Genomic DNA, 12,551 nt, shown 5'->3' on the forward strand with positions numbered 1-12,551 from the left:
GGAGACAACAGTTGGTGTAGGCAGCGCAAAGGATTTTTTCACAAATCGGGGGCATAAATAATTTTTGTTAGCTCCCGTATCTATCAATAATTTCAATCCAAACCCTTGACGTGTGGGAATTTCCATGTAAGGGATGAAAATTTTTTGAGTTTACCTGGGGAAATGGGATGTGCTTTCCAGTTGAAAATTTAGGTTATCGACTGCTTCGCTAGAAGTTTCTTGTTCGTAGGTCTCATTGGAAGTTTCTTGCTCATTTTCTAAATGTATTTCTGAATGGTCTTCTTCGTATGAATAATTATCCATTGGCGTTGGGTAGTAATCGTGGTGATAACTTGCCAAGGGATAACATTGATACTCGTATTGATACTCTTGAGCGTTTTGTTGAGTTTGTTCAATATTTCTTAATTCCGTTATCCGTGCTGGTCTCGGTGGGACAGCAGGAAAGAATTGGCTTCTTGCATTATAATTATGCGGTGGTCTATTAACGTAATTTACATATTTAGAGCGAATGGATTTATCAGCATTCATTGGACTCGGTAATGCTTTCCGAAGTTGTCCATTGTTGGTATTATTGCCCTGAGGTGGAGCTGGAAAACGAGGCGTAAAGTTTGGTCTGGTTGGAATACTTTCATGCTGATATGATTGATATGGTTGACGGGGAATAAATGGTCGATGATTAAACATCGGTTGACGAGTTTGTAATTGAGGATAAAAATGTATTGGTTTGGGTAAACGTGGTGTTAAAGTCGGTTTACTTAAGCCCGTACGACTTTGATAGTTACGTTCTTCTACCGCAGCATCAAATGCTTGTTTTATATTTCTGGGTTGACGTGCACGCACGTTCCCTCCAATCGGCTCTTTCAGCCCTGCTAGGAAAACCTGTAGAGCATTTTCCTTATGCGTCGAGTTTCTATCATTTTTAATATTCTCTTCTCTTGGAGAAATATTAGTATTATTAATTAGTAAGGATAGAAGATTTTGTACTTGTCCAAAAAATTGTTCAACTGATCCGTTTTGCTGAAGTTGAAACAGCTCGCGGGTAAGTGTGACTGAGTCACGTTTATCATTATAATAAGCGATGAGATTTGCTTTAATCTCATCCCAGTTGAGAGAAGTTCCATAAGTTTCTAGGACTTGGTCCGCTTCATTAATTATTTTGCTTCTTATAGCTTGAAGCCAAATTTGCTCGAAAGGTGTATTTTTAATAGGTTCCATGAATGGCATAAAATGTTCGACGGACCTAATGAAACTATGCAACTTAACGGGATTGCCGTCGAATGGTTGCAGTTCTCTCACCGCTTGGGGTGTTTGGAGAGATTTCGTAATCTTTTCAGCCTGTTCGAATATTCTGTTTGTTTCTTCAATTCGATTCATGTTCTGTCTAGGGGGTAGTAAAGGATTCGGTTGAGGTGGAGGAGGAGGTATTGGGTTAGGAGAATTGTTCATTTCCGTGTTCATTTCTCGATTTCTTAAATTATAGGGATGGAAACGGTCCATCAAATCCTATATCTCGGGGGTGAAGAAATTTGATTAGTTTTTCTTTAGAATTTTCTTAAATCTAAACGCGATATTTTATATGGCGATTGTTTCTTACAATCTAAACGCGGCTGGCTACACACGGCGCAGATCTTAAATCTAAACGCGATATTTTATATGGCGATTGTTTCTTACAATCTAAACGCGGCTGGCTACACACGGCGCAGATATTCTCTCTGCTGTGTAGACACTGTGCTTTCGACCGGGGGAAATCTTATTGTACCGATCGCATCTACCACAGATATTCACTCTGCTATGCGATCAGTCTCCTACGCGGTGTGAGATTAGCACTTCACCGTTGGATGGTCTGATAAGAACTTTCCGCACTAGTGGAACTACAGATATGCTCTCTGTTTGTTACACACTAGTTACTCGCTACGCGAGGTGGTCTACTTGCACATACGTTTAATTTCTTTTGATAATGATATTATTAATATTTATGCAGATATCAATTCTGCCACATTGGGTGTTTTAACTTTAGTTATATAGAAGGTATAAGATAATAATTGTGGAGAATTACTTACATGGAGAATAAAACTAATATTCGCAGAGTGGTTCTTCCCGATAGCACCTTCATTGATTGATCTGATAAATTTCTTCTTTGAAACAAACATTAGTAATGTTCAAGTCTTTTTCGAAGCACACGTATTGTCTTTTGTATTTGGGCCTCTTTTTCTCGTTATTCAGTTAAACTTCACTTTGCACTAGATTATTTCTATTTTCTGTTAATCCGATATTGTTCTGCACTTAATCAATTCGATCACTATTTCATATCTATTTCGAAACACTTGAGCGGTAATCGCATCCTACCGACTGCGCCAGTTAAAGAAGTTAGGCCTTTGGGAAGGTTTTTAAAAAATTATAAACGAACTACCTCACTTGAACATCGAATTATGACTGACTTTATTCCTTACTAATTAGCCTGAGCTGAGTTCCCTAACGCGGCGTACGGTTATGCTGATTCTCCAGTTTGGTTCCGGTGAGCTCGATCGTGGTGGACTTCGACCTGGCCAAAGCGCTGAGCCTTAGGATTGTGTATCGAACGATAGGTCGATGTTTCGATGGGTCGTTGGTATCGATGATGTTGACGGTGCAAATATTCAGGTCGATGCGCCGTCAATGATGATGCGCTGTTTGTTCATGTGTCGCCCGGAGAACTGATGCGTTAGCTCTATTGGAAGTGGGTCACCGCTGTTGTTCGGTGGTTAGTTGATCTGTTCGTGTAGTACATGGGGATGTGGGTGTTAACTTATATATATATATATATATATATATATATATATATATATATATATATATATATATATATATATATATATATATATATATATATATATATATATATATATATATATATATATATATATATATATATATAGATAGTAAAAAATGATGCGAACTAGGACTCAGATTTTTTGCTACTAAATGCTGTCTGTGAATCCGTGCCGTGAATGACCAGTTGTTGACGACGAACCATAGATGCACCAACAGTGCATAGATGCATCATGGTGCACCATCAGTCACCATGGAATAGCTTTGTCGGGAAAAAACGGTCATCATTTTGTTGAGTGTTAAAAATATACAGCAATAATACTTTCGACAAAAGAGAATATTGAACTCTTTTTTATATTGCTTTCTGTTTCTGTTCTATTTCAGTTACTGGACGCACGAACAATGAGGAAGAGTGAAATTATTCCTCTCGCGAGCGATAAATACGCTTTGTATTTTATGAACCTGTTCATATTCCCCCCACTACATGTCCATTATACCCACACCGATAAAAAAGCTCTACTTTTCGGCTTGTTTTAATTTCAGTAAAAAACATGGGAAAACACATTTTTATAAAACATTTGGCCAGTTCCTTCGAAAACCAGTATATTGAACTGTAAGAAACTACTTTTAAATTTTTGAAAACATGAGTTTCCAAAGATACAGTTGAAGTTTTCCTTAACATGTCCGTCTTACCCCCATCTTCCCTAGAGTCAGATGAAATTCACAAGGCGAGAAGATTTTTCGAACGAAAAAGTCAATTTCTTCAATTCCGGTGACCGCACCTGATAGTCACTCACAGCGTTTCATTTGGCGTCATGAATTCCTCAGCTTAATTCATGAAAATTCATGAAAATTCCTCAGCTTAATTCATGAAAAATATCAACACGAGAGATTTTGAGAATACATTTCTTAGGGCGGCGAATACTATCTAGAGGAGTCATTAAGTTAGCTCGACACCTTCGATAATGTGAACGAAGCTAGCAAGATTGCTGGACAAGTTTGTAAAGTACACTCGAAGCGAGGCTTCGAGATCCGCAACTGGTTTGGCATCTCATCTGGCATACTCATCAGCGCCAACGCTACACTGACGTACGATGTGAATATGCCAATGAAGAAAAACACATCTTATTCTTAGGAGCAATGGACCGAAAATCTTCGTGTAAATACATGAATTATTGGAATTCACCAATATTCAATATTTGTATTTGACAAATACTCGTTTCTGTTGGAACGGAAATTGTTACAAGACGGATAAGTAAACGAAAAGGAAATAAATTGTACATAGACTATACACATATTATAACATAAAATGAAATTAAAATTAAATATTTCAGCTAAAAGCTTACTCTCAAAAAACGAACTTGTCTGAGGAAATCTGAACGATTTCGCCGTCTAGGTAACAGTAACAGTTTGGTGGAGTTTGAGTTGTGACAGCTTGGTAACTCCGCCCAGAATATGCAATCCACCTCATGCTGCTCCAGAAGAGGTAGTAGTTTCTTCTCTAGGCACTTCTTCCGACTATTTTGGTCCATGGTTCAAGGTGGAATGAATGTTCAACTTTTCAGTACTCAACTGCAGATTGCTTGCCAGACAAGAAACTTATTGAGGGATCTCGACTTATTTTTGATTTTAGCCTTCAAATTCTGATTGGCATTTAGGCCGGTACAGTATAGGTCCCGAAAACTTCTAAATCCAGCCCTCTTATTCGCTTTCTGAACGTAACGGGTGTTCAATAAAAAATGAGAATTTCTTTAGTGATATAGTAAAAAAAAACATTATTTCAAACAATTCAATATTTTTATTGAAACCATTACGGTTGTTCTTCAAAAATAAAGCCAGTGAATTTTGACATATGGGCCGTGCATAGCCCTACGGCGCAACTTGGTAGAGATGTTCTCACAAGAGCGCTGGAGGGCACTGACATTCATCTTCCGGATGCAATTCCAAGTTGGTCGGGTTCCGTTCCTTGGGGACGTACGGCATCTGTTTTTCCTCGAGGTATGCCAACGTCTTCTTGGCGTGATGGGATGACGAATTGTCCGGCCAGAAGACGTACTTCCCGTCAGAATGATGTACCTCTAAGTACGGAACCAGAATCTTTTCCTGGTACCTTCTGGCAAGTCCGCTTGGGTTGTTAAACCAAGGCTTTTAAACCCCTTTGTCGGAGATTTCAATAACTTTCATAAGCATAACTTTCTTCTCAAACTTATGCTTGTATTTGTACTTCACCCCTGGGGGTGTGGACGCCTTGTCGTTGGTATAGTATCGATCATTGCCGGAAATGTGAAATAAAATAACTCTTGTCCAGCACGAACAACGTCCCGCGATAATTCTTTGTCACCCACCGGCACTGAGATTTCACGGTCGTTATCCACTCGTCCGTGTGTTCTGGGGATCTAGCCTTCTTGCGACAGATGATGCCCTCCATCTGGAGGTTCTGTGGATGTAGAGTTGGGTGCAGCTTGTTGTTGCTTGTTGTTTCGACGCCATCTTTGATCGAACTGACAGTACCCGAGAGAAACCAAACAAGCAATCTGTTTCTAGGGAGCCCAGAGAGCGAGAAAAAATTTACGCTCTTTACTTTTTTTCAGAAAGGTATTGAAATCATTCTCATTTTTTATTGGACACCCGTTAGGAATGGGAGACATTTGTTCTTCTTCGCCGCTTCCCGAGCTGACAACTTTGAGTGCCGCTTGAAAAGACCCACTACTTTTGCATGTCTTTTAGAATCCACTGGCTGGTCTGCCACTTATTTAGTTTTTAATGTTTAGCTAACTCTCGAGCAATTAGACTGAGATTTTCGTTGCGAGCGATGTGTTTGCTCCACCGAAGCCATGATGTAAACAATTGAACTTTTCCCGACAACTAATGTCTACTGAGATTCTATAAACTCTAAGCTTGATTCAGTGAAATTTCGAAAAAAACGAACGGAAGCTTGACGTAGGTTTGTGATTGTTGGGAACAATTGCTTATGAATTAAGGTAATACTTCAATTGGTTGCCAAAGCAGTTGTGGAATAGCAGCGTGACTAACCCACTCCTTCATCCACATCACCCGTGTGTAGAAATACTGACTGGATGTCTAATTAATTTGATATAACGAATTATTGCACAGAATTTCGTGTTGCATACCACATTCACGGGAAAGTCGAAAGAAAGCATGTATAATATAGAATTTAATCTCGCATTCGCTTGTAAAACATACTTCTCATTGTTAACTTGTTTTACTATCTCCATTCTTTGTGTTTGAAGCGAAAAAAAATATTGATAAATTTTCCGTCACATATTATAACATGTATCGTAAGAACGATTTTATGTAATATGCGTTTGAAAGTCCTTAAACTTTTCATTGCATGTCATATTTTCCTTAGAGGCAAATGAACTCCAAAGTTTAAAGCCTCTTGAAAATAAAGAAGCAAAGCAAAGAAGTCATATTTTCACTTTCGAAATGTGATCTTCCTGTATAGAAATCTAAGACGCTATCCTACGTAGCATCTCAACGGCATCGTTTTGAATGAATTCGGGTATTTTCGTGTTCGACATTTATGTTTGTGGAACCTAGGAGAATTATGGAGCCTATAGAAGGCACGACTTCCATTGACTATGTGACTTCGAATTTTACCGCTGTTGTTGTTGTCGATTGGTATCAGCAAGTCAAGGTAGATTACATCTTTACTACCTGGAGGCGTAGGTTTGCTCCTCATGCTAGCATGTGTACTGATCTCAGGCGCATTGATCATAACGTATGCATTGAAAAAAAAAGGATTAATTTCGGATGACGATGACAAACAAAACTATTAAAGATAAATCTATGGAATAAATCTTCGTCAAATATTATGCTTATTAAGCTTTATGAAAATGTTTCGACACCCAGATGGATGTCGGTATGATATTTAGCTCTTTCGTGGCCTTGTCGATCAACTGCTCCTCCGTTTTGGCCATAAAGTTATTGGAATCTCCGTTTGAGGTTCGCCCAAAAATTTTCTATCGGCCGCAGCTGGAGGACGATGGGAGGGTTAACGATCTTCGGTACAACGTTTATCTGCTCTCAGTTCACAGACGAAGCTGTGTGAACTGTTCCTCCGAAAGTTTCCTCAGTTCGAACACGACATACAGCTTGGTCATCCGGCAGGTTGTCCTCGGTGGTTTGGAAGCAACGCACTGTTTGCTGAACACGAACTCTGGGATGCAAAAAATGTCGAACCTAACGCCGTTGGGGCTCTTCGGTAGGATGTAACTGTTGTACCTCTCGTGATCAGACGGATACATTTTTTCAGCAGCAACCACACCTTGGCTTCGTCGTCGAGTCGAGCGATTTAATTCTGATAGCGTACGTAACTTCCGAAAATCCGCCACTATATTCTGCTTCGAACAAACGATCTGTTCCCCTCAGCTTCATATTTACGAAGAAGGCATATTATACTGCTGTTGGGTCGTTTAATCCCATATGGTTGGAACCAGTGTTGCCAGATTTTCATCTGTTCCAGAGGGGTTAAAAATCTTTCTCATCTGTACTTTTTCTTTCAAAAATATGTACCAAAATCAAAATCATTCGTGTGTTTGATGATGCTTATACATATCCACTATGTTTAATCGAATCCTCTGATCTTATAATAGCGTTCATCGTATCGTTACTGAGCCGATTTCGAAGCTTATTTTCGTTCAGATTATGTTTAGAAAAAAATTGTCGATGAGTGAGGCATAGTGACAATGTTACAAACAAGGCATCGAAGCGCAGAAAATGCGAGCGAACCATCATTTTATTGACGTAGGACTACGTCTTACATTAAGTGTGCCAAATCAAAAAACAGATCACGTTTTAATGAAATAGAGTTAACGTTAACTATTTTTGCTGTGAACGGATTTTAACGATTTGCATACCGATCGAATCGGGAATAGATTTGTTGGGTATGCTATACATTACAATCCCATAGTCTTTAAACCATATAAAATGATGAAAATTGGAAGCATTCTCATTTCCCGATACATTTGTTCTGTCCATTTGTATGCTTTCCCGAACAGATGGTTTTGACCGAGAGTCGAGAAACGATTTTTCACAAACGGTCATTCTCGCGATATTTAATTTTTATCGCTGTTAGGTTCTGTTAGACGCGTGTTTGATGCTCGTTGAATGGCGATGCACGGAAGATCCGTCTTGTTAAATACTCAGTGCAATGCGGTTAGTGACCATTCTATCCTGGATTCCTCGAGTCGAGAAGACGCACCACGCTAGATATGGGGTACAGACTAGGGGGCGTTGCTGATTAATGGTCAGCCGCATCCCAAAAGGAAGTATCCCGTGTCGGGCACAGGTACAGAGCATTGGAGACAGCAACATCACAATTACGAAAACACTTGTAATACTAACCTCGAGCCAACCGCGAGTAATCGGTTACATATTACTAACATAGTTATAAGGCAATCATTGTCGAAATATTGAACTCCCGGCCCCGTCAGGTTGACGCCATATGAGCCTTAATAAAAATATATATTTTTGATAAAAAAAAATGCGTGCATTGATATAAAGAAACAAATTGCGACACATGACCAATTAGTATATTGTTCTCGCAAAGACAAGAAAAAACCGTTGCTTCTCGAAGTGATTCAACAAAACCACGCAAGCCATTGCACCTTTTCAGGGTCCCCGGAACTTTTTACTGAAGAGTTATTTATGAAATTTCGACGTATTCGCAAATAATATCCGAAATGATAAACCAACAAATTTCAAAAAAAAAAAAAAAAGATTGCGTAGTCCTACGTCCTAAGCGGTTGTGTCTCAGATACAACCCCTCGAATTTTTTAGAAATCCAATTTTGTCCACCAATCTTGCACATGCTCTTTTTTCTGAACTGTGATTTTTTTTCACTGTGATTCCCTTACGGAGTAATTTTACCTTTAGGGTACGGAATTCATTCTCCAGATCTTGTATATTCCCATTGTAGAACCCTGAAAACGCCTCTAACACAACGAATTTCGTTCTTACGAAACTGATCAAGCATTGTAAATGCTTTTATGATCAGCAGCACCAAGCGATATTGCGGCGTAAAAGCCGTCATGTAACATTGAGGTTCAAATGTAAGAAATTTCACTTGCGGAAAACATCTGTACCAATCTGTACTTTTTGACGATAATCTGTACCCTGCACCGTACCGTCTGTACCAAAAATAACGAAAAAATTTGTACCTTTCCAGATAAATCTATACAATTGGCAATACTGGTTGGAACATCTATAATTTGGGCGTCTTGAAAAATGTGGCATTTTCTAGCGCTTTTGTTACACAGTAGCTGAAGTGCATTGACTCATGGTCAACTAATCTAAGCGCTTACATAAGTATTGTCTTCGTTTTGAAGAGCACGGTGAAGATATATCCTTCTTTTCCTTATGGGAGTATTAGTACCTTTGTGCTATATCGCTTAAGACAGTATTCTAGTCTAGAAATTTGTAAAAAAATCATTCATATTTCTGTAGTTTAGTCATTCAGGAATATACCCTGGAAAGGACTTATCGAAAATCCTATTATTTACCGAGTAAGAGCCATTTTAGTGATACAGTATCTAATCTCCTACAATGAACTTCAAACTCATTTTTCTCGAAATTAGTTTTTAAAACTGGCGTACACGATATCTCAAGTTCTACTGAACGCCATCGTGTTGAATTTATATGGATACAATCTGCAGGCATCTCTCTATCGCATGAATCTCTAAAACATTATATTTTTTAAATTTTACTATTTTAAAAAAATCGGCAAACGTAAAAAAAACGTTGTGAACTGCATTTTGTTTTTCAAACGGCAGCCCTTTTGTCAAAAAAGATGTTTTTGACTTGTCCAAGGTTCATGCGATAGCGGCATCTTTACTGATTCAGAACCTGTTCGATTTTTTTTTGTTTCAGATAACCAGAAAAGCTTGAATACGCCATGGCACAACTTTTTTAACGTAGAACTACGTCTTTCAGGAAGGGTGCCAAATCAGAAAACAGGTCACGTTTTTGTGAAATAAAGCTAACGTTAATAACTATTTTCACAGCGAACAAATTCTGATGCTTTGCACACCAATGGAATCGTAAAGGAATCGTTCTCTAAGATTTGTTTGATATACTATACAGTACAATCCACTAATGCCTACACAGTTTAATTTAATGAAAACTGGAAGCATTCTCATTTTCCCATACATTTGTTCTGCCGATTTGTGTGCATTCCCGAACAGAGCTGTCAATAACGAGCAACTGATACATTCGTTTCTGCCCGTTTTCACCCTATTTGGTATAAATGAGCCATCCGCGATTTGAAGCCACACGTTGCGTGGACACTGACTGGACAACATCGTTGCTGGACGAGCCGGATGGCGAGGGATCGAGTGCCTTTCTCAAGGCAAGAGGGTGGGGGGTTATGCTGGAGTAGAGTAAAGTTTTCCAAGGGCCTTTTTCAACGCTAGGTACGAATGAACTGAAAAAGTTTAAAGTCTCTATAATCAAAAACCGAACTGAACCTGAAGCCACACCACTTCTCGTTTGGTGGTAATCGAAGCAACATGGTTGCCGCAGAGCGTCGAGCGGGAGAGGATTGTTTTCTGTCGGGTGAAGAATGAGTATGGAACGGAGTTTCTTTCCACAAGGGCCCTTCTCAGGGCTAGAGGCGGAAACCAAAAATAGGATAGAATGAAAGCATAGATGCGAGTGAGCTAGCATAACACAACGAGAATTTTGGAATATAGATAAACGTATATTTCATGAAAGTATGCGTTCAAATTAGCAGGGTAACAGGGTATTCTTATTGTTGCATGTTGTGAGGTTCGATCACATTTCAAGCGGAATATGTGAGCAAAAGGGTTCATAATTTGTGATCGATATCTGAGTGGGAACGAAGAAGTCTGATGCGAGTTGAACCAAATAAACGAGAAGTGCTGATACCTTTCGACTCTACTCGACTCTTTCGAGTCTACTGAAGTAATAAAAAATTAAATAGCTAAAAAAATATTACAAACAATTTTTTCATTCTAAAATAATATCCGAAGTGATAAACAAGTGGATTGAATAATATAATTCCGTAGTTCTACGTCGAAAACTGCAGTCGTGTCCTAGATACAACCCATTACATTTTTTAACCCTCTCACTTCATCAGTTCTTAACTGTTTTAGTTATGAATATTTTTTTCGTTCAATTTTTGTTTTATTGTTAAAAGATAGATGATCAAATAATGATTTAATGGATAGTAAAAATATTCTTTGTTTTAATTTTATAGAACTGGAAAAAACGTCCGAAATTCGTGTCTCTACATTAGAATATCCCCTTAATGGTTGCGGTGAACATCAAGTGATCTCTACGTACAACCACGTCAAATAAAATTTAAACAGTTTTAAATTCGATCAATTTAATATCTGCACATTTTATATTTTTTTCAACTTATTTACTGTTTATTCGTCAGTTATGTATCGGTGTATTCTGTAAGTCTCGTACATGACTTAATTTGTGCAACGTAATTTAAAGTTTCATTTTATTTTATTCAATTCCATCCAGGAATAAATTAAACGGATAGTGAGTTAGTTCACAATAATACATCATCACAGGAACAAATAAATTTAATCTAGTTTCAAAAACACAGCAACAAAAAAATGGTGCGGAATATATTTCGCTTCACTCATCCAAAAGCTACTACCAGGAATTTGGAACGCCTGGTCTCGATGAACACAGAGCACGGCAACAGTAGCAGAAGCTAAACAGATCAGAACCGATTCTCCACTTCTAGCAGATCGATAATATAATTCTAAACTTTGTTATGCTTCTCATTGATATGTATAAGGATGCCCTTCGATGGCACTTCGATGTTCCACAAGTCCCCACTAATAGAATCACCCTTCACCCATCGTTTTATAGTTTGCTCAGTGTTTTATTACCACACCATGGCCGTAAAACAAATTGGATTGAAAATTCATGCTGACTTGGTCGGACTTCGGTACGGCGAACCAGAAACTAATTGCATTGATCGAAACATACAGTAAAAGTGCAGTCCTCTGTATATAACTACAATTCGCGCCACGATATGTTTGGAACGGACCGGGAGGATGCAATATTGCATTGCCAGCCAAAGAGCAAATGTACAGAGAATACATTTCGAGCTGCCAATTCATAAACCATGAGTATTCTGGTATCTGGACGTATTCGGAGGAACTGGATACTCTGTGTGTGTGTGTTGTTCACCGCCAGCACTTTCAAACGAAACGTTACTGCAAGGGATAGAATCTAGAGTTGAAATGTGTGTTATTTGCCAGAAATACCCGTGGACTGTGGGTACTGACATCACTACAACGTGTTTCATGTATCAATGAGACGATTTACCACAATGTAACAGTACCTATGCGGGAAGCAGACGCCGGGACATTAAGTAACCAAATTGATATCTGTGAGTAGACAAATACGTTTCAAACTCGAACCAGCAGACAATCGTACCAGTAGGGTAACACGGGGTGATTTGGTCATACGGGATTATTTGGATCACCCCTATATCTCAAAAAGTACGGTTCAACTTGGATTTTTTATAATGTCATTTCCTTCTATTGTTGAACCGTATGTACCTAACGTAAAAAAACTTTAGTAAAATTTCACAAGTAAAGAGAAACTGTAGCATGAACACAGCAAGCACTCCGATTGTCAAAAAATGTAAATTTTTCGATCGTGGTTTTAAGGTTTTTTTCGCTGATTAACAAGCTTTCCGTGTACCGTTCTGAATCATACTTCGGACGTTTAAG

This window comes from Toxorhynchites rutilus, chromosome 3 (assembly GCF_029784135.1).
Source record: "Toxorhynchites rutilus septentrionalis strain SRP chromosome 3, ASM2978413v1, whole genome shotgun sequence".
Taxonomy (NCBI): Eukaryota; Metazoa; Arthropoda; class Insecta; order Diptera; family Culicidae; genus Toxorhynchites; species Toxorhynchites rutilus.